This window comes from Chlamydotis macqueenii, chromosome 2 (genome assembly GCF_036417535.1).
Source record: "Chlamydotis macqueenii isolate bChlMac1 chromosome 2, bChlMac1.mat, whole genome shotgun sequence".
NCBI lineage: Eukaryota > Metazoa > Chordata > Aves > Otidiformes > Otididae > Chlamydotis > Chlamydotis macqueenii.
In genome coordinates, this window is record NC_141557.1 from 119,426,112 (window position 1) to 119,453,741 (window position 27,630).

Genomic DNA, 27,630 nt, shown 5'->3' on the forward strand with positions numbered 1-27,630 from the left:
TCAAGTTACATTTGCTGTTAGTTTAGAAGAAATCTGTGAACTTCGTGGAAAAAAAAATGAAAAGAAAACTTGTGCTGCGTGATATCTGCTTTACTGCTTTGTTCATGATTGCGTTACATACCTTTAGATGGTGGATGGTAACTGTCAAGAAATCAAAGCTGTTTTTTTTTACCATCATATATGTTCAGTTTTCATTATTTCATTATAAAATTCTTCAGTACCCAAAGGTATTGACAGCATATATAACTTTCAAAGTATACATTTGTCTTTTATATTACTATTTCATAATCCTAAAGATGTTAACACAAGGTTTCTTGGAATATTTATTAAAAAAATAGCCACTCTGCAGTATGTACATGACTGTGTTTAGTGGTAGTAAAGAATTTCCCTGTATCCTAGTGAAGAAAAATGGTAGAAAAATGGAACTAAGAGGGAATTCATCTGCTTCAGCCCTCTGACCCAAGGCTTCTCATCTTGAGTGTTTCTGACAGATGCCTGTGGAAGTCCTTGAGCTGTTTGGTTCCTCACAGTAGGACTTCCCGAGTTTTGCAGTTTGCATTAGTTTAGAGAGATATCTCTGCTACCTTTTCGATTAAGCTGCCCTCTGCTTGCGAAGGCTCTGGTGCAAAGGCTTATTCTCCAGATTTCTTACTGCAGCGAGCTGTGGCTCAGTTATGCAGCAGCTGCAGTAAGCTGCTGTCTGCCTTTGCTGTTTCAAGCATCATGTTGATTAAAACTTTTCTGAGGCACTCCGTGTTTTAGTCACAGGACCTGTTAGTTTGTGTCATGACACAAAACGCTGTTCTAGAGGAACTAAGCTGAGGTTGGCCATGGCAAGAAGTTCACTTAGACATAATGTAAGAACAGCATCTTCCTATAGCTTTTCAGAAACAGAAATGGGTGTATAGGGCTTTTTTTTCCCCAACCCACTCTTTAATTTACTTTGCTGTTGCAAGACAGCAACACTTTACTTTTTTGCTCTTTGGTTTTTATAGGTTTCTGCAATGATGTAAAAGTGATGTTTTCTGTAAAGGGTAACAGTTGTCATGCTTGTAGATCAGAATAATAAATCATGAAGCTTTTTTTTTTTTTTCCAATGGGCTATTGCTGCCTGAGAGTTACATTCCCTGTGCATTAGAAAGAACATGTTTCCTGACCACTAAACACCTTTTCCGCTTCATGTAAGTTGACACTTGTGTTTGCAGCACTAGAAAAAGTGAAATCAACCAAAAGAAGTCAGGTTTTGTTTTTTAAATGGTCTATAGGGCACAGATAATTTATGCATCATCATCATGAGGTTACATAGGAGTTTTGTTTCTTTTAGCACAAACCAATTTCTTCAATGTTGAAATAAAATTCCTATTTCCAGCAATACCCAGGTCTTTCCATTTTGCTTATGCTGCCTCAGGAGATCCTCCCTCATGGAAAGCTGATTTTAGGAGACACACATTTTCCATACGTTTTCTGCTGCCTTGTACTGCTTTCATCCATGCTCCTTAAACATGCATTTATTTATAGGTGGTTTGTTATTTATTTCTCAGGCCATAAAAGACTATACCATAGGTGAGGTTCTGCTGCAGGAATCTCCAACATATAGAAGGTCATATTTTATGACATTATTTCACTCATTGAAATGAAAAGATTACAGTGCAGTTGTCTGAAGACTGAGGGTATAAATTATTCCCTTTCTGCTACCTATTTTTGCCATTCCCAGGTCAATTCACCCTCAGCCCCCTCTTCCCAAGATTGGAGCCTGAAGGCACAGAGGAGGTGGACACGGGACATCATACTGAAAGTGGGCTGGAAGTGGGGAGAAGGAACATTGCAGGAAAAAGAAATTACTTCACCAAAACTGTATTTGTGAGTTCTTAAACTATTTGTGTTCCGGTCAGAGCTTGCTCCTTCACAATCCAGATTCTCCCCTGGCGTAGTGCTGCAGTGAAATCATACTTCTGTGCTTCTGACATTGCAGACCGTTGCCAGCACAGAAATTATTGTGATAGCACAAATCCACCAGGGATGGGCAAACTCCTTCCATAAAAATAGCAACCGCAGCCCAAATTTTGAACTCTCTCCCCCTCCTCTTTATTTTTTAAAGCTAACATCATTTCAATAAGTACCTCCCTGAAATTAATCATGTGGACTCTACACTCTTGGCCGTCTTCGCTGATCCAGCTGCTGTCCTCAAATCTGACAATTTCCAATGCTTCCCTTGGGTTAGAGGGAGTGAGTACATTTTGGGGTATACCTTTGACCTGAGGAATGCATGGGATGGAAAGACATCAGCCAGCTGAGCCCAGAAGAAAACATGCCAAAACTGAGACTCTTCTGATAAAATATAGCTTGGAGAGGGGAGCTCTGGGAAGTCAGAGGGAAGGAGATGTTTTAGGTGCAGGGGGGCAGATGAGGAGGGGATAGAAAAACGCTGATTATATTGGGAAGAATAAATTCAGAATAGAAGAAAGAGATTTCAGAACATTTCCATAGGCCCTGGAGCATCCAGGCCGCACTGCCAGATTCTCTAAGGCTGAAGTGTGGGTCCTTAGGGTGAGAGTGAAGAGAGCATTTCCCCATCACCTTGCACACTTTGCAAAAGTGAAAGAAAACAGCATTGTGGGCTGCAGAGGTAATACATCTGTGTACCCCCGTGGTGGGAAGTCGTCCCAGAGGATGCAGGAATGGGTGAATGAATGTGGCATGACCGATGGCTCCTGGGCTCTGGTGCAGGGGGCAGGCTGAGTGCTCCCAGGGGAATGGATTTCAACACACCAACAGAGCAGCATGTAGTTCAAGTGCCCAGTGTAGGTAGGGACCTTGAGAAATCCCTTCTGCTTCTGTTCAGGCCACATGATAGGCACAAGAGAGGCAAGCTTGCTTTGCTGCACGCCAGGCCAGTCAGGTATGGCAGCAGCCACATCGCAGGCTTGTCCTGGAACAATCCCGGGCTCACAGAACCGTACGACTTTTGGGATGCAGCTGGCTCCTGCCTAGCTTGGTGGAGTAAGGGCAGAGAAGCAAGGGTCTGTCTCCCTATGTAAATGGGTGAAATGCAGCCCCTGTTCCTGCAGTTGTCTGTGAAAACCGGGCCCAGGAGAGAAAATGGGCTTCCAAGAGAAAGCAGCTTGTTTTTGGACACAACTAGTGCGGGTAATTAGCACCTCTGAAGAGACTAATGAAGAGAAGCATGAAGAAGGTGAAGGGAATTCACAGTTAATGCCGATGCACTCGTGAGCTTTCCAGAGTGTGGAAGTTTCTCTTTAAGCCACGTACACGCTGCAGAGCAGGCGTGTGGGAAAGGTTACAGTGAATTTGCCCTCACATAAGAATCACTTCAGAGCAAATAACAGTCCCAACATGAGAAAATGATTTCAAGCCATGAGAAGCTGAAACGTTGTTCAAGGACTTGTCAGATCTGTTTTCTGCATTTCTTTTTTCAGATGTTTAGCTTAGGTAATATTTACAGTTTTAGGCATTTGGTTTATTGGCCATGGTATTCACTTTAATCAAACTATCACACACTGGGGTCTGCATGGCATGTAATTAGGGGGTCGCTGTACAGTGCTCTCCCAGCATGAAATGTGCTGGCCTTCAGAAATTGTGCTTCTTCACAACTCTGCTGTTTAATTGCATGCCAAGTGTGAAAATGAATCTGTTCTGTATAAAAAATAACGGTGTATATACAGTGCCATTGATCTCTCATTTCAAAATATGGTTACAAGCTATACCGAATAAATCCATAGCAAGTACTTCTGAATGTTTTTCCTCTGACTAATGGAGGGTTTGCTTGTGCCTGACAGCACAGAAGGGGCTGCCAAGATGGTGGGGGAGGAAGGAGGCAGGAGCCCGGGACAGTTCCCATGGGTCTGTCGATAAAAGGAGCCTAAATCTGTTGTTTTTTTTTTTTTTTTTTTTTTTGTGCCCTGGCAGCCTCCTGCTCTGTGCCAGCATGCTGTGTGCTGCCCAGGGAAACTTTGCCTCATCTATTTCAACTCTCCCTGACTCTTTGCAGCCATCTCAACTTGCGGGGGGGGGTTCACTGTGACTGATAAGAGCGAGGAAGGGGCAGTGAAGGAAGGTGTCAATGGGAACAAGAGGGTGGATATTTTGTTAGTTGTGAAGCCACTGTCCCGCAGCAGCTTTCTGGGCCACCTGCAGCCGGTGCATCTGCTGGGCTCATCTAGCTGGTGTCAACCACATCTCCAGGGGTGCCTTGTCCCTCCCAGGTCCCTGGAGCAGCCCCGTCTCTGCAGTCACAGCATGCTGGGACTGCAGCTGCGTAAAAAGCTGGGAGTAATGGCTCTTCACTTCTCCTCCCTCCTTACCCACCACCGCGAAGACCAGCCATGGGGACACAGTCACTGGACACAGGCAATTTTCAGAGAGCCTGGGTGGGTCTCACAGACAGATGTGATGAGGACTTGGTCATGCATCTGTTTTTCCATTCTGAAGGATGTCTTTCTCTTAAAGAGGTGTGTGCTCGCAGGGGACTGTCAAGGCTCCCTGAACACTGAAAAAGAGAATTAATTTCCAACTGTGAAACTAAAGCCTTGTCTACTTTTATCCACGTTTCTCTTTCTTCCTTCATGCCTGAATACTCTAAGTCAGGTTCAGGTGCTTAGTAACCATTTTTCAAGGGGTGGAGAGAGGCCAGCACGTTTCAGCACTCTTCACTGTGTGTATGGAATTCGTGGATACTAAACTGTTAGAAGTATGCTGTGAAGCCAGTCATTTGTACCTGCAGAGGAGGAGTTTGGTGTTTTAACCATAATTTGGCCATTACATCAGGACCTTGGATGTTAAACTGTTATTCTGCTTGGATAATTTCAGACTTAGGTGACAGAGGGATCAATCCTGGACCTCCTTCCCACAAGCTGCCCTTTTCCATGTTCAAATACCATCTCACTAAACCCCTGTGGAAGTTAATTGTGGTTACACAAGTATGCTGTTATTGCAGATGTGTAAACTGGGGAAGCTAAAGCTCAGGCAGATGTTCCCAGCTGGCAGCTCTGCTCTGCAGGTGTACCATGGCCAGAGGGACGGTAGCGGCAGCTGAAGTTGGCATTAGCGTCTTTGTGAGACCTTGCCATTTTTTGAAATCCACTGCCCTGGGCATTTATCTGGGCACCCCGTATACTTTGACTAGCGCTGTCCTGAATTCAGAATATTCTTCACAAGACAACACATGCATTTATATATGAAGGGTGAAATTGAGCATTGCGAATTATAATCCTACTGTATGCATAGCGCATGATTTTTAATGCAGCATTATGAGAGAGAAATTGGGGGTAAACCATGATATACTAGATCTCTCCCCATAAAACATTAATCTGGTCTTGAACTCCACATGCTTTTGTAATTTTAAAAATCACACAAAATTCTCCTTCTCCTTAATGCTTACTAATCCCTGCTGATGTCTGCACTCATGCATGATCTGTAGGTGATAGAGACTTCCAGTCCTGGGTGTGGAGCTTGAGTCTTCTGGGATGTCTGTATGACTACATCTCTCTCCTCTTTTCCAAAGGTCTGTAATTCATCTGAAAGGAGTTCAGCACTCCATTGCTTACTCTATTCCTCATCTTGCTTTCTCTGTTCTCTTTTCTACTATACTTTCTCTATTGTGTTTAATTTATTTCATAGATTAAGGGTGCAGATTTTGAAATCATACTTTTTTTGTGTATTTCTTTTAGAAGTGTTGAGAGGTTGAGTGCATCAGCAAGATGACCAAGTTGCTGAGTGGCTTTGGCACCTGAGTCTCTTAATAAATCCTCTTAACAAAGCCATTTCTCAGGGGTAGGGTGGAGGGACTTGGGAAGTAAGAGATACAGAGGAGACTGAGTAAATGTGCACACAATGTCAGCTCCCAGGGTCTGGCTGATCTGCTCGTCATGCAGTTTGAAGGGGAGAGGGAAAAATCACCTCAGAACTCTTCCATGCCTAAGACTACTTTGCGCTGGGCTGGTCCTTTAGACCAGCTGAACCTGTGTGTGTTACCAGCATGCTCAGACAGCAAGGATGGTGGCCAGCTATGTCGGACACACTGCAACTCCCCAGCTCCTTACAAAAATGATATCTCCTGCTGTGATGCTGAGGAATGCAATGTCACACCTCCTAACAGTTTGGCCGTACATTACTGTGGCATTGCTGGCCAAATCTTCCTCAACCTGTGCAGCCACATCTGTTGAGAAAACAGCCATGCTGCAAAGATGCAATGCAGAAGCTGCCACTGAATGTGTTTCCTCCCTGATCTCAGTAGAACTCCTGACTCAGTTTGGATCAATGATATTGTGATACTTAGAAAAGTGGGTAGGGTTTTCCATGTTGGATTGTATTATTCTCTATTGTCCAAATGAGAAGTAGGTAAACTGCTTTTGTCTAAATTTCTGTCATTGCATGGCTCACTGGACCCAATTTTTCTACTACCTAAGCATTATTCAAAGAAGTGGCAGTGTCTGAAGAGTGAATCACTATGGCACTACATTAATAAATTTGGCAAAACTCAGCACAGAGTGAGACAAAATATAGTGTGAACACTGTCAATAGAGTCTGGCTATAAATCCAGCCCATGGCGACAATCTCCATTTTGAGCCTTCTCTATCTTTTCTCTCATTTACAAATGAGTCACCATTGCCAGCAATACTATAAAAATTTCTAAATTTAGTACAATTATTTTACCTGTTTGTTATACCATTTATATAAAATTACATTAGGCTTCTTCAGCCATACCAACCAGCCACTGGAAGTTTGAAAAACTGGTTAATATGAAATCGTTTGATAATATGCTTGAAAATTAATGAAATGGTAGGATGGATATTGACTGGTAGAGGTGTTCCTTCCATGGTCAAACCTTCAGGTCCAAAAGTTGACCTGAAAATTGGACTTGGACTTGAACTCCAGGATGGCAGGTTAAGGGTTCCCTGGGATGGAAAGTAGATGTCAGCCTCTGGGTCTCTGTGAAGCTGTTTCTTGCTAGTAAATGTAATTCAGTCTGTCTATAACTTACTTTCTTCTGCTCTGAATAAAGGTTAGTGGAATGAATAAATGGAATATAGCTGGACTTGTTTAAGCTGTTTAATATGAGATCACATGGTATAGTGATTAATAGTAAGAGAGACTGATTCAAAACTAGTGTGTCATGTGAAATAGATGAAGACTTCATTAAGTCATAGGGCTCAGATATAAATTGAAATGGGAGATCATCACTGCATGATGATGTTCCCCTGGAAATTCATTAACATTACAATTTCATCAATAGTTTGCAAAGAGCCCTATGAATTTGGTGCTAATAATAACTGTTAGTGACAAAAAAAAAAGATGGGAAGGATGAATTATAAAGATATGTCATATTTTTTTTTTAGTGCAACTGTATTTAAGATTGTATATCAAGAAATATGTGTCACTGGCAGAAAGGCCCTGAGGCTGAATGGTCTATCCTGGGAAGAAAGAAAATCATAAAATAATTTGGTTTTTTTTGTGACCATGAATTCTCATTTCAATGTTTGGCTACAAGAGATAAAACAAAGTATGTGAATGGTGGTGTATGACTGGGAACTGAGAGGTTGCATTAGCTCTGTAATTGGTGGAGGAGCACTGCTCAAGCAATACCGTGTCCACTTCTAGTATTCACAACTCAAGAAGACTGAAGATAAACTGGGTGGTTTCAAATGAAAACAACATTACAGAAGCAATTTTATAACAAAGGAGGTGCAGGCATTAATTTATTTCCAACACAAAAGTTAGGGGGTCACGTGATAATACTCTGAAATATCTACATGCGCAATGGAAATTGTTGACTGGACTCTTCTCTCAGTCTTGCAGAGAAAAGTATTTGAATATCCAATTACTTGAAGTTAAAGTCAAACACATATCAAGTAGAAATAAGATCTGTCTTTTAACTCTGAATATCTGGTATTAGGGATGAATTACTTTTGTATTCTCTATCAGTAGACTATTGACTTGATTGACATGATTAAGATCACAACTATTTTTCTAAAGAAACACTCTAGTCAAACAAATTTTGGTCTTGAAGAAGGAGCTTACATTACAAAAACTTACGGGCAGGGTTAGGGAAGAGATGAGACTCAAAGACATCTTTTCTCTTGTAACAGATTTTACTTGGTTGCACCTGCTTTTCACACAGGTGAAGCAGAGCTGCAACAAAATACCACTATATATTTGAAATCAACTCAAGAGAAAGAAATTTTTGCCATTGGAGGTATAGAACAGATCTTATGAAGCAGTTGGTGTGATTTTTGATACAATGAAGTTCAGAGAAGTTTAACCAAGACTTCATTTTCTTACAAGTGTTTTTTGCAAACTGTGACTTAGGAAATAAACCTTGTCAATGAAATTGCAACCTAAAAATGATGAAATATATTAAAAGAAGAAGCACTTGCACTTACATTTACTCAGCTGACCTTGCCATAACGAGGGGAAACATACTGTCACTGTATATGTTATTAGAAAGTTCAACAACAGGTAGCAGAAAACATAGCAATAGGTGAATTTTTTCACACTTTTCAGAAGAGTAATAACTGATGGGAGTCAGAAGATTATCTAAATTACTTTCTGACAACAAGGTTTACTATACATACATCTTCTTTTATGGAAAACACCTACTAAGTATTTAATATTCTCCCTTGTCCTAAAAATATCATTTTCAGAGAAGTATAGCAATGTCAGTATATGATCACAAGTTTTTATTTCATATTAAGCAGACTGTGGAAGTGTCTATGCTATTGTCCTTTCATCTTTTCTAATGTTCCATGGCAATGATTGTTACAGAATATATAAAAGGTAAATGTATTTTTATATGTTATGAATCTTATAATATCCTCATGCTTCTGTGTGGATTTTAGCATCCAAAAAATGGTGCAGTCTTTCAATGTCACAAGATGACCTGGTTCTGGCAGAGAAGCCAGTGAAGTCAGGTTGAGGATGTGACCCACTACATGCATTTACTTAAAATTAAATAAACATTTTCTTCTACAAACACAAGATATACCAGCATGTGTGTGAAATATTTATACTATCCTGGGCCTTCCCACTGGCATCAATAGAAATTCTGTGTATGAATGTAGGGGGTCTTATTCTTCAGCCAACCTCCACACATGTACATGTAGAAAATGCTGTATTTTGAACCAGATTCACAGTGGATGTGAATCTTCATTGAGTTCCTTGATGTTTTGCTGATGTATGGCAACAGAAAATTTGTTCTCCTTGTTATTAAGTTCTGTTATTTAGAAGGCAGTAGTGATGTTCAGCATATGGATCTGACCAAACAAGTGCTTCAGTGAACACACAGATTAATCAAGTCGGCTTTTTAAGGCATTTGTACCTTGCTGTTGACTTTAACGGAAATATCCTAAGGCTGAAGCATAAATTTCTCCCTTATTAGAGACCAGAGAAACAAGACAGGAAAGAGACATATGAATTCCCTCAGCATGTGAAAATCTTGACCTAGAATCTGTGATGAAGCTCAATTGACCTAGATAGTGTGCTTAGCAATTTAAAAAGGGCCACTAGCTACTTCCTTGTTTTATAAATCGCAGGAGATTTTGCTGTTTAAGTTATTGAAATAGAAGGCTTGTGTCAGTGTGGTACCCAAGATAGTCTTGTATCAGCACAGTACCAAAGGTAGTGCCCCCATAGACAATGGAGGGAGATGGAGAGAAAGGAACAGACAGGACCTGCTGGGTGAGGTGAACGTTAATGGGTTGCCCCAATCATGCAGAGGACTTTTAGTAGAGCAGGGAGTCCAACGGTGACTTTGAATCCCAGACTGCCAGGTGAGCCTTTCTTCCTGAGGTTATGTCCACTCAGTGAGATGATAGCGTACACTCACTGTCATTGCAAGCATGCAAAATTTGTGCCAGTGTCCAGTGAATTGTGCCTGCTGAATCCTCCCATACTGTAGCATTAAGGGCTCTCCCTTGGCTGTTTTTGAAAGGTAGTAACTTCTGGAATTGTCTCCCATTTGCCACTTTACATGTGTGTGCTCCTACTCTGCCTTAGGGCAAAGTCAAAGAGGAAAGCATAAATTCCTGCTAGAAATGACCGCATAATGCCTACTCTGCCCTGGTGAGACCCCACCTGGAGTACTGTGTCCAGTTCTGGAGCCCCCAACACAAGAAGGACATGGACCAGTTGGAGAAGGTCCAGAGGAGGGCCATGAAGATGATAAAAGGGCTGGAGCACCTCTCTTATGAGGACAGGCTGAGAGAGTTGGGGCTGTTCAGCCTGCAGAAGAGGAGGCTCCGGGGAGACCTGATAGCGGTCTTCCAGTACCTCAAGGGGGCCTACAAGAAAGATGGGGAAAGGCTGTTTAGTAGGGCCTGTTGCGATAGGACGAGAGGTAATGGTTTTAAAATAGAGGGGGGTAGATTTAGATTAGAAATTAGGAAAAAATTTTTTACGATGCGGGTTATAGAACACTGGAACAGGTTGCCCAGAAAGGTGGTGGAGGCCCCATCTCTGGAAGCATTCAAGGCCAGGCTGGATGGGGCTCTGAGCAACCTGACCTAGTCAGGGATGTCCCTGCTCCTTGCAGGGGGGTTGGACTAGATGACCTTTGAAGGTCCCTTCCAACCCAAATCATTCTATGATTCTATGATTCTATGATTCCATGATTCTATGTGGTGAATCCCTGTTTGAGCACCTACAGCCTCTTTTCTTGTGCTTGATGTCAGGATGTGCAGGAGTCTTCTCTGTCTAGGTTAAATACAGGCTGGGGCAGGGGGACAGTCCTGGCTCCTTATGCAGATCTTCTGTGAATAGACACCTTTAGTTTGTTCTCAAAACTAATTTGTAAACACATAGATTGTTTTACCATCTCATGAAGTTTCAGTAACTCTTGCTACAGTTTAGAGTTACTGCGCTGTATCTGGATCCATTGGATTGTCAAAGGGAAGAAATTAAAGGATATATCAAAGCGAAGCAGCATTTCATTTATAACTATTAGAATTAGTCAGCTTGGAGCTTAAACCTGCAGACTGTGCTATTACAACTGGAACTCAGTGGAAATGAGCCTGGGATCATTTATTTACTAATTAACGGTTGTCATGGAGTGTACCTTGCCAACTATACATTGCCACATCACCATTCTTGAAAGTCACACAGAAGGGAGCATAAAGTGCTCTGTATTAAGAAACACAACAACGTTATTTCCAAACCTGCTAAACTGGCATTATATTCCCTACATTATTATGTTTGGCTACTGTTTAGGGATGGAAGAATCAGGAACCTATAATTTAAAACCTTGTAGAATACCATGGTATAAAATCTTTTAGCGCATTTAAAGGTTTTATTCCATTTTGGAAAGTGTTAGACAAAGACAGAATGTTTTTTTCCTATGAGAACTATTTTTGGCTAAAACGATATTCAAAGTAGAAATTTTTTATAGCTTCTGGGAACCCCCAAATTTCTTCTGTCTTCCCTTCCACCTTATAAAGTCATCTGGTTTTCTACATAGCAGAAACTAATCCCATTGCAGAGGGCCCTCCTTAATACTGCGCATAAATATGGCTTAGGTGGTATATACAGTCTTTTGCAGGATCAAGATTGAAATTCATCCTCCAACTAAAAATTATAGGAGCGCATTCAATGATTAGTAGTATCAGATATAACAGCTGACATCAGCCTTTGGCCATCCCTTACTCAGGGATATTCATTGCAAATGTCAGTTTGATTCTACATAATGCTGCTAACATTTTCAAAAAGTACCAAAACTTCTACCATTGTTGTAAAAAAAATAGGAGTTAAGAAAATGCTAAGAACTTTTGAAAATCTTACTGTGATTGCACCAGCTTCACTCATCAAGACCCACACTTCACCATGAAATGAGTCAAATTCGTTTTGGTGGGCCTATTTGAAATAATTCTTCCACTCCATCTTTCCTCTCTCAAGGTCTCAGCTGGAGAGTTGTGACCATTTTGGGTACTGTATGCCAAGAAAGACATAAAGAAGTTGAGAAGGATCCAGACTAGGCTAGGAAATCTGAGATATGGGAAAGACTGGAAAAACTGAGTTTGTTTATCTGAAAAATGAGACTGAAGAGAGACACAATAACACTATTTAAACACATAAAAGGTATCTAGAAGGGGAAAAGAACAAACTGTACTCCAGAGTGGTTTAAGTAATACATCAGAGTAACTTACTGGTTGTAAAGATAACTGAGGTCTTAAATATAATGTTGAGGAAGTCTGAAGAATTGCTATACTGGAGATGTTTAAGAATAGGTTGCACACACATCCTATCAGGATTAGCTCAGATGAAATTGATTCCAGCTTGTGTCGAGGAGAAGAGTTTTGGGATTTTTTGATATCTCTTCAAATAATCTTTTGACATCTCTTGCAACCTATTTCTTATCATGCTGTAATTTTCTCTGTTGAAAGAAGAAAGCATGGCAGAACAGGGTCTTTAGTTTCATGTGAAGAATGATTTCCAGGAATAGTGTTCTTACTGAATGTGGTATTTGGATAAAAGTTTGACCCTAGCAGCAAAGGAATTAAATATACACGATGTGTTTTCTAATACCTCATAGTTGATCTGTAGTTGCATGTTACAGTGTGGTGGAGAGAGCTGGGCTGGGGAATGACTGAGCTGGATGCTACACTTCGGGCAAGGTGGCTGTATGAGAGGAACACAGAAGGGGACAACCTGGAGTGAGTGACTTGTCTGTCTTATTCAAACAGCAACAATGATGAGAGAGAGAGGGAGCTAAGGCCAGGGAGGCTGAGGGAAGGTTACCAAAAGCATGAGATATCAGAGGACAGAAAACTCCCTAGAATTCATGGAGAATGAATGGAGAGTTGAGAAGGGCCTCTAAGGGAAGAGGTGAAGGTCAATAAAAAGTAAGTACATATTGTTCTGTATGTGCGTGAACCTAATAGCATGGAAATTTGCTTTACATAAGCTTGTCTGACCATCATCCACGTCTTTCCTTCTCCAGCAAGACTGCCCTCGCTGTTAAGTCACAAGTAATGCATTGTCTTGCTTTTTTTTCTCACCAGCCCTTGCCTATTTTCTATGCTGGACTGTCCAGCATCCTAGCTTTAAGAGGTAGGAGGAACATCAGGCTCTAACTTAGGATCTTAGCACCCAGGAAGAGGACCTGCTGCTCAGGTTCCTGTATATAAGATGGACTGGGTTAACGCTTCTTCCAGCTGTGATTCAAGAGAAACCATAAGCCTGTTGTGCACACAGAGGCAGAAACCATGAGTGCCTGACGCAAGAAATTGAAGACCAAATTCTCACAGGTGCCTAATTCAGTGCTTTTAGGTTGAGGAGAAATGCAGGACGGTGGACGTGCTTCCTCTGTCCTTAACCTCTGATGTCTCCATGGCTGTTATTGCTGCTGCTCTGTGAGCCTTATAGAATCATAGAATCATAGAATGGTTAGGGTTGGAAGGGACCTTCAAAGGTCATCTAGTCCAACCCCCCTGCAAGGAGCAGGGACATCCCTGACTAGGTCAGGTTGCTCAGAGCCTCATCCAGCCTGGCCTTGAGCGCTTCCAGAGATGGGGCCTCCACCACCTTTCTGGGCAACCTGTTCCAGTGTTCTATAACCCGCATCGTAAAAAATTTTTTCCTAATTTCTAATCTAAATCTACCCCCCTCTATTTTAAAACCATTACCTCTCGTCCTATCGCAACAGGCCCTACTAAACAGCCTTTCCCCATCTTTCTTGTAGGCCCCCTTGAGGTACTGGAAGACCGCTATCAGGTCTCCCCGGAGCCTCCTCTTCTGCAGGCTGAACAGCCCCAACTCTCTCAGCCTGTCCTCATAAGAGAGGTGCTCCAGCCCTTTTATCATCTTCGTGGCCCTCCTCTGGACCTCGAAGATGATAAAAGGGCTGGAGCCTTGCTCCATGCTACCCACTTTCCTGTTCATGGTGGTGGCGACACAAGGCAGCAAACTCAGACTTGCCAATGAGGTGGATTTAACACTGGCCCCCAAAGTTAGCTATGGCAAAAGGAAGAGTCACCATACCTACACCCATTTGTGGATTTAGCTCCAGATACCTAACCGTAAATAGCCAGCTCTGTTAACATTGCACTGGTTATACATGGGACACTTTTGTGCTGAGTTAGTAAACTAATTACATGATATGGACATATTTGCTTTGCTTCCTTTATGTGACTGTTCCTATTTGTGAATGATTACTCATATTCAAAAGTTATTTTTTATATTTTGTTGTTTTGAACTTTAATTAAATTTAATAAATATATTCAGCTTTTTGAAAATGCAAACTAAGCAACTAACTAGCTTAGCATTTTGATTCATGTAATTGTTCCTCATCCCAGATTCAGTGAAATGCCCTAAATATTAATAGGTAATTAAAATGAACATGGCTGAATTACTTCTTCTCTTCTCCTTTTTCTCATCCTAGCGATGTGTCCTACATCCTACTCTATTCTTTGACCTCCAAAGTAACAAATGACTAACTTGAAAGTAATATTACATTTTCATGGTAAAAGGAATTATTTTGGGTGGTCCAAGAGAGTATAAGTACTGCACTGGGGCAGAAACATTTCCTAACTGTGAGGGTTATTATTAGAATAATTAAACTTACTAACTGACTCTGTAGAGGTAGATCAAATAAAAATCAGTGTGTGTGTCATTGTGAGCCCTGAAATACACATCTAATAGGGGAATAAAATGCTCTAGAAATCAAATTAGAAACAATGATCATTTGACAATTTCAGTGAAAACTAACCCAAAAGTTAACAACTCATTTACTGAGAACCAGACGCATTGTGAAACCTTCTCAACCAACATCCTGTTCAAGGTACTGTGCGAGATGAAACTTGGAATACACCAAAGCTATGTGCCTTTAAGAAGTCCCTGGTGTAGCAGTATTAATAGGCTTTTTGTTGTGCCACTTCTGGTTTAATTTGTTCTGGACTTTATTAAACTCCTTTAAAACATAAGCTTTATTAATCTTCATTTATTACAGACACTCGAGCATATGCCAGGCTATTCCTGGAAGACTGAAAGGCAGGGTAAGTAGAAAAAGTAATTTATTAAACAAGAGGTAATAATGGTTTGGTGGTTTCTTTTTTTTTTTTTTGTATGGTTAGCTCTGAAGGAATATCAGATGAATTTTATTTTAGAAAGATATATGTTAACATCATTATTTGTGAGGATTTTAATGTAATATTCTCTTAGTTATATAGTCTGCTTCTGAAACACTGGTTGAAAAAAGAAGAAAGTTTTTCCTCTTTATTAACTTTTTGGTATTTTTAAACAAGGCATTTAGGCCCACCAAGAACTTTCAGGACTCTGTGGAGAAGCGGTTTAAGGATGTAAACAGGGACACTTGGGACCTAATCCTGGTGTCTTTTGCACTTGAGGTCCTGCATCCAAGACCTCCAGTTGCAGAGTAGCATCACTGCATTGATACATAAAAAGGTCTTCCATGACCTTGAGAACGACAAGGTTTCTGAGGTGTTGAAAACAAACACTTTATGGATTTTCAGGTCTCATGATGACTATCACTTGTAGCATGTGGAAAAGTATCTGAAGTGGAAATTAAATTATGCTTTAATCTTTAATGAGATTACATTCTATCTCACCACTATAATCTCACTGGGAAAGCAAAGAGTGGGCCTAGTTGCTGTAAATTGAGTATTTTCTGCATTTTTTATTTTTATTTTTTTTTCTGATAATCAGGCAGCATTGATATCCTAAGAACCCACATAATGAAAATGTGCATAGTTTGGTTGCATTTTTATCTCCATCTGATTTAGACTGTGTACCATATGTGAGATTCAGAAAGAAAAATTCCTCTTCCTCCATGAGAAGCCTGACATGTGGCACTCATTTAGGCAAAGAATTCATCCAGATACATGGAGAGTTCTTTTTGATTTTTCATTTCTGTTATGAAATATGCCATTTTGTTAAGCAATTTCATGCTCAGAGAATCTCCTTCTTATTTGTCTAACTTAGTCTTTTCCCATGTGAAGACATCTTTCTCCAGTGTACGTGAAGAAAGGAGACATTCATGGTTGAATGAGGTGTAAGGAACATGGGACAAATGTATTTTGCTCAGTGAAGAAATTAAAAAAAAAAAATCATATTCCATTCTGCAAAAATGACCCACCCTATCAGGTATTAAGTGTGAAATTATTTTTCCGCTCTCCCATTTTCTTCACCTCCACCCCCTGAAACTTCTAGTTCCAGACCGTTAAAAGAACAGTTCATGCTTCGCAGAAATCCAGAGGAAAAAAAAAAGAAAAGGAAAAAAGGAAATGTTAGGGACATCACCACATAACCCTCTTATACACACAAATGTGAACACAGAAGGAAAATACGCTCTGTAACTGAATCTTTTATGTCACTCCTTCCTCAGAATGAATTGTGATTTTTTTTAAACTGTTTTTTCTGAATTAGAGGAAGACTTTAAAGCAAATGCTTATTAGACTGGCATGGTTGCTCAGCTCATTAAGAGCTACACCAAAAATAACAGAGGACAACCTCATCACAGAGTAATGAAATCCAATTGAAACTGTTACTTTTGGCATTTCGCTTAATCTCTTATGCATACATGTGATGTCAAAGTTTCTGGATTTGAGAAAAAAATATATTTCTTTTTTTTACCTTTTTGGGAACAGTCTCTATATTCTAACATGCATGTTTATGTGGCGTGTCCTTAAGTCTTTCCAATGTAATTTTAGGAACTGCATGCGGGTTACTAATCACAAAAACATGAAACTGGGTTTCGCAACATTATGTATTGAGGCAAAGAGTACTCTGCAGATTAAAAACCTTCTGCTACTTTTTGTTTTCCCAGCAGAGACCCTATGGTTTGGAGCCTCTGTGGCTGGGTACCAGTGGGTCTCCTGAGGTAGGAGGACAGTCAGGGCCAGTGTGGGTGCTGGGGGGGCAGCTGGAGCTGTGGCTGGGGGTGCCCAGGCTTCACTCCTGGCCAGTCCCCGCAGGTGGTTTGAATTCAACTGACAGGTGTTATCTCTTCCCAGCTGGCTTCACAGCCTTTACAGACGCTCAAACCCAAATATGACTTTTTAAGGCAGTGTTTCAAGGCAACAAGTTGTGCAATGTGGGAAGTGCTCACGCAGCACCGTGCACTGCCCCGGTGGAAAAACAAGATGAGCTTTGGCTTTCTGTTCCTCTGATTGCTCCATCTTATGGACCTCCATGTGATTAAAGGAGTTCAGTGTGATGCTTGATTTGGTATGTAGTTAATATCTTCACGCTGTGAAAGCGATCCTGGAAACTAATGGTGTGACAATCTTACTCCTTTTTAATTGCTTATAAAAAAAGAAAAGGAGATAGCAGAAAAAAAGAGTGTCTACCGTTGTGCCTGAGAACTAAGAGAGATATGAAGTTGATGTTATTAACTCCTATACTAACCATCCTGGAGAAGAGGCCCTGCCCACAGAGGAAATCAGGTGCCAGCTTCCTCACCAAGTAGATGGGAGTTAGGCACTGAGATCCCTGGCTTGGTCCAGAGTGAATAAAGTCTCGAGATCTCACAAAAATGTGCTACATGCATGGTTCTGGCTATGGCTGCTCATTCCCTCGAACTTCTCACAGTTGTCAGCGGTGCTGGGCCAGCTCTGCGCTGCACATTTCTGGCACAGGGAAACAAGCGTGGCTGCAAACCCCGGGGACAGCTCTTGTCTCAGCAGCCTTGCACGCCTCTCTCGCACTGAAAAAACTGAGATGCAAAGGGTTTGGCCTCTTTGCCTTCTGGCTCGTGTTAGTAGACCTACAGATCACCATACTAGGATGTCTTGTATACATGCTTAAGTCCAAGTGTATGCAGTCCTTATTCTGGCGGGTTTTTTTTTCTCTTTGACTTTACAGCATCTTTTTTATTTTTATTCTTTATGTAAGGCAGAATGTGATCCTAAACTGAGAATAGACCTTTCAGTGATCAGGTCTAAGGACGTGTTAGTTTAGCTTTCTGCTGCAATAATGAGTTGTCACAGATAAGCTTTATAAGAATGTAGCATTGTCTCAGGACTACTAAATTATTAGGTTTCATGAAGCTGGTTGTTTATGCATACCCAGCAAACACTGTGTAATCTACAGATTCTTCTTAAAAGAAGAAGATTATATTTTTGAACACTACTTTGATCTCAACTTTGCAGCTTCACTACCAAGCCTTAAATGAGACACAGTATGTAGTGATCTTATATGTAAAATATGTGATAAAGACTTGTCTTATTTTCTATCTTAAAGAGGATTATATGAACTGGACCCTGTCCTGTAGTTTCTCATACAGACTTTATAAATTGCGTAAGTGATAGAAATAGTCTTTATCTAGTATTTTTTAATTTTAAATACCAGGCTATGACTGAGACAAATAAAGACATAATCTTCCCAGTCTTCTATCACTGAGCTACTTCCCAGAGCCATGTTTTTGAGAAGCTGGGAATTAGGCAACAAGGAAAATTCTGATAAACACTGAAATAACACCTAAAATTTGCCATTTACCATCTGAGAGCGATGAGAACTTTAACTTAGACATGACCTTAATACAGAGAGAAATCAGCTCTGGTGTCTGCAAGTAATGACAGAGCCTGAGCCTGAGCAAATGTGGTAAAGAATTGCCCTGAGCAGTTGTTAATTGCTTGTGTCAATTTGTACAAGCAATGTACTAGCAATCTGTGCTAGTGATAGCCTGCACGTGTGCTTGCTGAGGATAGTACAAGGGCCCAGACTCTGCCCATACTGATGTCTGCGTAAGACTACTCATGCGTAGTTCCTTGGTGATTCTTGTGCGAATAAAGTTACTCATGTGCTTAGGTATTCATAGGTTAAAAGGCTAATATGAAATTCAGCATAATTTGAAGAGAATGGTTTTCTCTTGCATTTACGCCACAGCATTAGTGGAAGATGATTTAAACCTGAATGATCCAACCCTGGAAGGACAGACTGAAGTTTTAGGATCTCTCTTCTGCATCTCCATCCCTTTCAACCATAGTCATAAAACCCACATGTGCTGTGGAAAGCTGCACCGGGGCTGGACAAGGTTGGGGCATAGGGGATGCTGCCCACCTCAGGGGGGCCGCTAGCAGAGGATGGGACTTAGATGCTGCTCTGAGCTCTTCCTTCAACCCCTCCAGCTCTCTGGGCCAGACTATTGCCTGGCACAGGGAGAGGAGCTTGTGTGCTGGGTCAGTGTCTGATGAAGGAGAAGCTGATCCCTGAGTGTCTTGGGCTGTGGGCCAGATTTGGGCCACAGCTTGATGAAGCTATAAGCAGCAAAGCCCTGTTGATGTCTTCAGTCCGGTACAGGTGAAGCTGAGTGGTCCCAGCACACATACACTTTTACTTGGTAGAATATAGACCAAATGTCCAAGTTAGGGGATTTGGCATGAGGGAGCTTTAAAGAGAAGGCACTACAGATATATTGGTATTATGTCGTAGGGGTGGTGAATGGATAATTTCTATCTGTCACACCCATGATCCAGGTTTACTTATGCAGGACAAAACAGCCAACCTGTGGCCTGATCGCCCATCACCTTCTTTCCCAGGTCCTGCAGAGACAGGGCTGGAGGACTAATCTCACTCCTAAGGCGGTATGCTCTTTGCTGGTGTTGTCCTTGCCCTCCTTCAGCCCACCTCCCTCAGGCACATGTGACAGTGTGCATGTATGCAGGTGCGACCATGCATGTTGAATTCTGATCTCTAAGATAGATCTGCTTGTGTTGAACTGCTTCTGTATCCAGCATTTCACTTGGGCACAGGCCAGGTGCACAGGATACCATACATCTGGAGATGTGTCTATCAAGTAGCAGGGAGCGCATGGCATGTTGACAGTAAAAGACGTGTTCCACCTCCATACTGATTACTTCACAGCTCATATTGATTATACGTCTCCCTTTCATGTGCACCAGGAACTGTAAGTGCCTGGCTGGTTCTCCATGGCCAGTAATTCAGCACACTGAAGCTGGAAGCCCTGGCAGCTCTTCCAGGGCTGATAAACAGCATTTGTTCAGACAAATGACCGTGACTTGACTGAACTGTCTGCACTTCCTGCCTCTGCAAAAACGGAGCAAGGCAATGTGAGAAAACCCTTTGTTTTTTAATTTCTCCTTCCAGTCCTGGACAGAAAGAGAGAAAAAAAATTTTTTTTTTTTTTTTTTTTTGCTTTTTAAGGAAATCCACAGCCAATCTTTTTTTCCTCTTCATAAAGACAGAAAATTTAGGACTGAGTTTGATTAGGCTTTTGGATCAAGATTTGTATGGTTTCTTAGTTTATTTGACAGATCTTCCTTTAGAAGCAGCAAAATTACACTGTAATTCTGGTGACCTATTCAGTAGATATTTGCAGGAAAAATTCCATATTTAAATAAAGTGAAGGTTGTGACACAGGCTGAAAAAGTCAGGAAATCCACACTTAAGGCTGACACTAATGCTCATGTGGAAAATAAAAGGCACAGTGACTCCAGTTCAGCAGGGAATGCCAACCATAACTCTGAATTTCCAGGCTTTGTGTCAGGTTCTGTCAATATGATGTTATTTAAATGGAGTTTTATGCCTGTGAATTCACTTGTGTTTTAATGGCAGGATAATTTTAAGAGAAATAATAATAGAAGAAAAATCTTTTTAGGAAAGGTTGCTTGTAAAATGTCTGTTCTTATACATGACAGGCCAGAATGGATAATCTTGTACCAAAGCCATCTGTGGGCACTGGGCTAGAACTGGCTTAAATTCCTGGCCTTGCCAGACATTTCCTGGATGATCTTAGCAATTTCACTCACCTGCGCCCCAGTTTCCCAGTCTGCAAAATATAAGGAATAGCACTAATCCCCTTCCTAATGTGCTTCATAAACCTGCTGAAGAAAAGTGCCGTATTCGACCTAGTTTTCAACAGAGCGGCATGGTCTGTGCGTGGGAATACAGCATACCTCACACCTTCAGTGAAATATATTTCATCCATCTTTTGCCATGTGCATCTGCACCGCACTCCTGCGGCCGCTGAAGGACCCCTGACTGGGGCAGGGCTTCCACTTGGAGGTCACTGGCCAGCGCTGGCTGCAGCACGTGATTCATCACTTGTGCCATTAGCCTGCAGGTCGCAGCGGCCCCGGCACCTGTGCTGACTCTGAGGAGAGAGCTGGAGGCAGCCAGCATAGCTGCCTCGCTGTAGTTGAAGGGTTTCTCTCTCTCCAGCTGTTCTTACAGAGGGCCTCCTCTCCTCCTTTCCTTTTCCTTTCCATTTCGTGGTCTCCTCTTTTATACTTCTCCCATGTCATGCGTTTTTCTGAAGCCATCTATGAGGCCTGGATAAATTGACAATGTATCTACCAATTTCACATTGAATGGTGGAGATTGAAGTTTTCTCAGTTTGTAGTAGAAATCCCTGTAAGTTCAACTTCCGTAAGAATTTTATGTGGAGGAATGAACTTATTTGACAATACCAGCTAAGAAATTGCCAAGGTAGTTTTGCTTGTGTTGGAGCTCCATCACTCTTTTCTAATGCCAAGGAAGTTTGATAGGGGAACAAGGTCACACTGTGCTGATCTGACCGTAGTGATTTCTAGGAAGTTCCATCACAACAGGCAGCAGGAAATTAGGCACCTTTGAAAATAAATCCCTTTATGATACACTAGGAATTGAATGGAAAGACTCTTGCTACCGATGAAAGAGAGATCAGAGAAGGCACCAGGCAGGGAAGACAGAATGATCTTGACACCGCAGTGCAAGTAAAAGAATGAAAATGATGCAGCGGAGCTGCTGATTCCCACCTTACATACCAGGGCTGCTACAAGGAAAACACCTGTAAGGATAAAGTAACAATGACTCCCATGGGAAAAGAAGGATGGTAAATACCATTTGTTAAGCTGTTGTTTTGGAGGTTTTCACAAGCATTTACAGTATAGTTATGAAAAAAACAGCCAAAATTCAAATATTCAGCAAAACTGACTTTTGTAACAGTGTGAAACAGCTGTCCATAATCAAGTAGTAACACTCCTGCTCTTTACAGCTTGGCAAAGTTTCTATGTGTCAATAAGCTGAGCAAACAAGCTCCTCTTTATGTACTGCATAGCTGCACAAGGACTTTCCCCCAGGAATTTATTTGGGGTGATTTTCTTCTCCTAAGTATACTAAAATCAGGAGGGAAGAGGATATAGGAAGGCAGAGGCCAACTGTGAAAAAGAAGAACTAGAGGAACTGGTGATATAGCCTATGAAGGGAATTAGATTTGGGAATAAGTAAACAATGGGAAAGGTAAATCTGGTTCTTCCATGCTGCTTGTCTGTTGCTTCAATGTGCATTCACCTGAAAGATATTTTTGCCTAAGTAACAATTTACTTTCTCCCTTATGAAATGCACCTGGGAAACTCATGGTTCCTGGGGAGGGAGTATAAAAATGAGTCATGGGCTTCTACTGAGACTTGAAATGGGGGATCGGGTCTCTATGTTCAAGGACAATATATGATAGGATATTGAGTAATGAGGTAGGGAATGCTCTGTAATGAGAAAGAGCTGTCAAGGAAGCACAGGACTCAGGGAAAACATTATATGAAGGTGGAGCAATCAGAAAGCTGTTAGACTTGAGATGCTGTTACAGCTCTCACTAGAATGTCAAGCTTTGGGGAATAAGAATACATTAGGAGGGAGTGCTACTATGTCAAGTCAACAAGAATTATAGGGAGAGAAATACAAGTTATAGATTTCATCCTTTCAGCTGTTAGATGTGCATGAATGTGATACTGAATCCTCTAAGATCAACTAAATATAGGGGGATTTGATTTATGTTGAGGACCCAAGGTGGGTTTCATTGGCATAAATCTGTGCTGAAGTAGCAAACATCTCATTGAACCCTGTTCTACACAGAAGTCTTTAATAAAACTTCATAGAGCTTTTTAATTGCTTTACCTGAACTACTGAATGGGAGACAAAGGCATGCCAAGAGACTAGTGACAAGATAAATTCTCTGTAATTTCCATGGCTCAAGTGCTTCAAGTCAGAAATCTGTGCCCCTTTTGTGAGGCCACACAACTCCCACTGACTTTGATGAGAATTCTCCCCCTCTACTCTGCCCTGGTGAGACCCCACCTGGAGTACTGTGTCCAGTTCTGGAGTCCCCAACACAAGAAGGACATGGACCAGTTGGAGAAGGTCCAGAGGAGGGCCACAAAGATGATAAAAGGGCTGGAGCACCTCTCTTATGAGGACAGGCTGAGAGAGTTGGGGCTGTTCAGCCTGGAGAAGAGGAGGCTCCGGGGAGACCTGATAGCGGTCTTCCAGTACCTCAAGGGGGCCTACAAGAAAGATGGGGAAAGGCTGTTTAGTAGGGCCTGTTCCAATAGGATGAGAGGTAATGGTTTTAAAATAGAGGGAGGTAGATTTAGATTAGAAATTAGGAAAAATTTTTTTACGATGCGAGTTATAGAACACTGGAACAGGTTGCCCCATCCCTGGAAACGTTCAAGGCCAGGCTGGATGAGGCTCTGAGCAACCTGATCTAGTTGGGGATGTCCCTGCTCCTTGCAGGGGGGTTGGACTAGATGACCTTTGAAGGTCCCTTCCAACCCTAACCATTCTATGATTCTATGATTCTATGTACGCACACACACACACACTAAGTGCATCTGGCTTCTGTGGACTAGATATGAAATAGAACTTTGATTGGATTGCTTTGATAATATAGAAGTTTGAACAGATTAAAGCTCTGGACAGTAATTTTCCTGTCTCTTTCCTCCAGTATATTGCAATAGTGATTCTTAGGGGTTTTTTTTTTGTTAGATTGAAAGCTTTCTAAAGTATCAGAGATGTCTTCTGGATTAACTCTATCAACTAACTAAGATTGTAAAGGATCTCTGTGTCCTTTCCAGTCCTCCTTATGTGTTCTTCTATAGATTTATCAATACCTATCTAAGCATATCAGACAGTGTCCCTTCCAGCCCAAGCTATTCTATGATTCTATGATTCTGTTCTAACACTGGTGCCATCGAGATGAGATCCACAAGGCCTAAAACAGTCTGTGCCTTTATATGTGATGATTTGGTTTAAACATCCAAAACCTACCAGGTGGTTTTGCACTCGGAAGTCTGCAGTCTTCAGCCTTTTCCTTGCTCTCTGGCCCCAGATGGGCTCAGCTCCTGGAGTATGCCAGAGCAAACTTAGTAACACATAAAGAGATGTGCCTCGCGAGTCTCACTTAATTACATCAAAATGAAGTTTACATGGAGTGTGCTGTATATCCTGTCTACCGAGACTTTTTTTGTAGTCTGTAGGAAGGCATTTTCTCTCCCATGAGACAAACGTCCCCTGCCAGACAATGCAAAGCAGCCTCTCACCTTCCCCTCCAGTTGGAGAAAGGAAGCAGGAGGGTTGCCAGCTAGAGTAGGGGAGGATAAGCATACCACATTATTTTGATCTTAATGATTCAAGAGAAAAAAAGAAAAATAAGATTGTTGCAATATAGTTTGGGTTTAATCCTGTGATTTTAAAGAAAGACTTGCTTTCATTGTCAACATAATGAATTCTAAATGTTCATTCAATCTAAATGTCATGTATTCTTTCAAATTAACTGAAATCCTAAGTGAAAAATAAAAGAATGGGTGACCAGCAGCACAAATGTGATAATGGATCTGCTTACCCACTTTTAATCAAAGTGGAAGGGTTTTTTGAAAGGCTGATACTCAATCTTTATTCTATATCTCGTGTTGCTATAGGGCTGTGATACTGGTGAGCATTACTCTTATTTAATTTGAGGGAATATTGCAGTTAGGGATGTGAAGTTAGTGTTGTCAAAAGAAATATAATATGGATGAAGAGCATTAAATTTTGTATGGTTATGTTTGCATCCAATTTGTGCCATGTTGATGACAAGGATGTTCTTTGTTTCATTGAAGAAGAAAAAAGATTTATTTTAATCCTTGAAATATCCTATATTCTTGGATCTGGAGTCTGGCTTTTCCCTTTCCGTCATGTTATAGAGATAGAAGCAAGGTGCAATATGAATATGGAACTGAATCCAGACATCCTCCATGTTTGGTTTGGGCCAACAGTTAGCTCTAAACTTCCTCCAGGTGCATCCTATCCCAAATTAATTTACTTCTTATTTTCCTGAAATAAATAAATTTTTTCCCCAGGCTTTTGGAGTTAACAGGATTTTGTGACTATTTATTAGCTACAATTAGAGCATGCTTGTTTGATAGTTCATTATTTTGTCCCAGTAAAAATCTCTATTCCCCACAATAGTATATAAACCAGGCAATCTGTCCCTCTTAAAGTTCATATTGTGAGGCATTAAAAATATCAGTGTAGCAGCAGAGCATGGTAGCGGTATCCAAAAATGGAAGTTTATAGCTCAATAATGCATGTGTATTGGGTGACCAGGTGATTTCTGGTGTTTCTTCATTTCCTCTCCAAACACAGTTGTTTTATTGTCAGAATTAGGAGTACAAGGAAATGATATTGTATGTTTTGGAAGAGAATTAACTCCATATTAGGAGTTAATCCATTTCTGCTCAGAATCACAGAGAATGTTTAGTGGGTTATGTTTACTTTAATTGTCCTCAAACAGTCCAACTCGGTCTCCTGCACTGCTGTTAATGGTTTTTTTTCTTTTGTCCTCAATATCAGGTCCTTAAGTTGAACTCTTAAAAGGGAAGCCTTGACAAAGAAAAGGTCAAGGAAAGTTAAAGGAAACCTCTGTGGCTGACCTTCAATAAAACTAGGATGCTGAAAGGGTTAAAAGATGAGTATGTGAACAAGGTACCCTAATCCAAGCAATGAAGTATTTTATGTGGAATTTCTTGTAACTAATTGTAAGCAGGTGCATTTGAACTGCCGGATGCCAACCTGCCAAAATGTGTCATGGCTCTAAAGCTTAGCCAGATCCTAATGCGTGGTGAGGTCTGTCTGGTGTTGGTGAGCTGGAGCCTTTCCGAGATATTGCTCAGTCTCTCAGCTGGACCAGGGTAGGTGTTACAGAGACATCCACAACCACTGCCTGCCTGCTGGGGCTTGCTGTGGTTGGGGCTGCAGCTGGAATATCCAGGAGTTCTTTCCTCTTCTTTGAGTACAGCTGCAGTTTGATACCCATAAGTGCCAAAACGGCATGAAGATTCATTCTCCGTCAGCAGAAATGATTGTTTGCAGTGATTTTACTCTGCCTGTGACCTTCTGCTTCAGCAGTGCTGCTGTAAAGCAGCTCCTGAAATGCAGAACCAAAGCTGTGTAAGAAAACACCTTGTCTTCAAGCTCTCTGAGTTAGCCTCACTGTGCCACACAGACCTCTTCAGCGTACAAATGACTGGCTGACAAATCAACTGGACTACCTAAAAATACACAGTCATAACATTTGTTTTATTGGTAATAAGTACTTAGAAACACAAAATGGTTTGTGAGTGCTGAGGTTTCTTGGAGCTGTTGGATTGGCTACCCTTGATGTCATAGCCCTGACGATAATGTCCAGTAAATCTGTGGGACTAACTGTTTCCTTACTGTGTATAAATTCCATTTCATGGCAGCAATAATACGTTCCAGGCAGTGCATTTCAGGGTGATAATTACACATCTTGGGTGGTTAAAGTTACTCCACCTTAGCTGTGTGAGAAAAAAAAAAATAAATTGTACCGCTGGCAAAAATGGGAGAATTTCCTGGTTTCCATGAGTTTAAAAAAAGAAAAAAGGAGGGAGGAAGGGGTTGTTTGTTTTTTTTTTTTTTTTTTTTTTTTTGCCATATTTCAGTGAGATTCTGGCTGAATAAAGGTGGGATGTAAAATGAGTTCAGACTTTGAGGTAGGGCCTTTGCCAGTATCTCCAAGCTTTTTCAGCTAACCGACCACTGCCAAACCTCAAATTTTTTTATGGACCACTCTCTGAGCTTACCATTAAACTTTTATTCAACAACTGTACTGCAGAGATGCACTGTTTCATAGGAGTCTCAAGACCATGACTTGAGAGTCAACCAGTTTTCTGTGGACTGTGGTTTCATAGCATCACAGCATCACGGGAATAAAGAGGACTTCAAAATGATAGACAAGGAAAGACAGTATCAACTGTATTTGTATCGTATCTTACACATGTTTGATTGCTTTTTAAAAACGTTTCATGAGGAAAAGTCCACAGCCTCCTCATGTGTTTACTCCAGAGCTTCACTGTTCATACTATCAGGAAACCTTTACTAATGCCTAATCTAATTCTTTCCATTAATCTAGTCCTATACAACAAGGGCAATGAAAACAGGTTCTTTCTCTTTGCAGCTTTCTTTTGTATATTTTAAGACAATTACAATGTCCCCTCCATCCTCTTTTCAGTAGCCAAACAACCTCAAATCTTTCAGTCTTTCCTCTAAGGCATAGTTTCTAGACTTTTCATCTGTACTTCTCGTGTGCAGTCTTCAATGCTCAACATTTACACTTAGATTCGGTAGCTGAGGCTGTGCAATCTCTGAAAGGGGAATAAGGAGGATCTTGCCTCTTGCAGACTGTGTATCTTCTTTTGCAGGCTACTCCCGTATGTTATTTGAACAATGGCATCATTCGCCTTATGATCCACTACATAACTCCTAGTGCTTTCCTACTTAAATACTTCTTAGGCACCCATTCTTTATCTGTTGTTGATACAGTAGTTTATTCCTGTACAGAGGCAATAAACAGTCCTTTTCCCTGTGGGCAGTGTCCTATGGCTTTCTGACTGT